The 1,292-nt window shown below is 38.0% G+C and overlaps 1 pseudogene; it reads right to left on the bottom strand.

The window, feature by feature from the left end:
* Window positions 1-355: 355 nt before the first annotated feature.
* On the bottom strand, window positions 356-837 carry LOC132489234 (transcription factor BTF3-like; annotated as a pseudogene).
* Window positions 838-1,292: the final 455 nt, after the last annotated feature.

Genomic DNA, 1,292 nt, shown 5'->3' with positions numbered 1-1,292 from the left:
TTCAACTGAGTGCTGTATTGTATTACTTAACGTTATTTTATAGTAGGTTTTAATATCTATCTTTTATCTATGCTAAATTCTCCCCCAATTATGCATTTTTTAAAAACTAAGTGAAGAACTTTATTAACTTTTGTTTCAAACTTTATTACCAGGCTTCTACGGCTTAATTAGCTGCAAAGAATGAATTGTGTATAAGCAAAAACTGAAAAGAGCTGCAGTGTCCAAGGGGCTTGGGCTTTAAAATATTAGAAATCTATATTTTATCAGACACAGGGACAAAGTTTTAAAAAGTAGTCTTAACATAAAATAGCAGCACCCAGTAACTTCAAGTTTCATCTTCAGAAGTTGACTCAATTCAGTTTGTCTCATTCTTGAAAGCCTCAGCAAAATTCTCTGTAAGATCTGGAATTTCATCATCACCATCCTCTCCAGTAGCAAGCAGTGCTTTTCCATCCACAGATTATTTTGGCAGCGCTTCAACCAGTTGTTTTAAACTAGTCAGACTGTCTGCACCGAGCTGGTTTAAGATGCCAGGTAACATTTCTGTCAGCTGCTTTGTTTCAGCATGGCCAATAACAGTGAAAGTGTTGGCTGCCAGAGATGCTTGAAATTTAGGGTTGTTAATGTGCATCACATTAACTTTTCAATACCAGAGATGTTGTTTACCCCTAAGTTTCTTTAAGTTCTTTAAGGAGAAGTTTGTTTGTTTGTTTGTTTTCAATCATCTGTTGTAGCTGTTCTATGAACCAACTTCTTTCTGTGAGCAGTTCCTTTCCCAATGTTCACTTGTGCCTGCAGTTCTGTGAGTTTCTTCTGGTTCATGATAGTTTCTTTCATCTTGATGGAGTGGAAATGGGGCCCTGTGGGGGGACCAGGTCTGGCGCTCAGGGGGTCTCAGGCAGACCAGCTGGGATTAGGGACACACATGGGGTGCCCCCAATTATGCTTTTCCAAATTTCCCAAAATATATATTTATTTTTAATGAAAACTTTAGAATCACTTTTCAAGTTCCCCCCAAAGTTGTAATTTGATTGTGATTGCACTGACTTTATAATTTAGGAATAATCAACAATTTTGGAATATTGATCTGTCTAAACAGAAACTAGTATGCCTCTCCATTTATTCTGTCATCTATTTTAGTAAAATTTTATAGCTTTTTTTATACAGGTCCTGCACATTTTTATTAGGTTTAGCCACAGGGTTTCTGTGCAGGTATCCTTTTTTTTTTTTGCAGTACGCGGGCCTCTCACTGTTGTGGCCTCTCCCGTTGCGGAGCACAGGCTCCGGACACG

Source organism: Mesoplodon densirostris, chromosome 4, assembly GCF_025265405.1.
Source record: "Mesoplodon densirostris isolate mMesDen1 chromosome 4, mMesDen1 primary haplotype, whole genome shotgun sequence".
NCBI lineage: Eukaryota > Metazoa > Chordata > Mammalia > Artiodactyla > Ziphiidae > Mesoplodon > Mesoplodon densirostris.
This window is presented reverse-complemented; position numbering and strand designations above follow the sequence as displayed.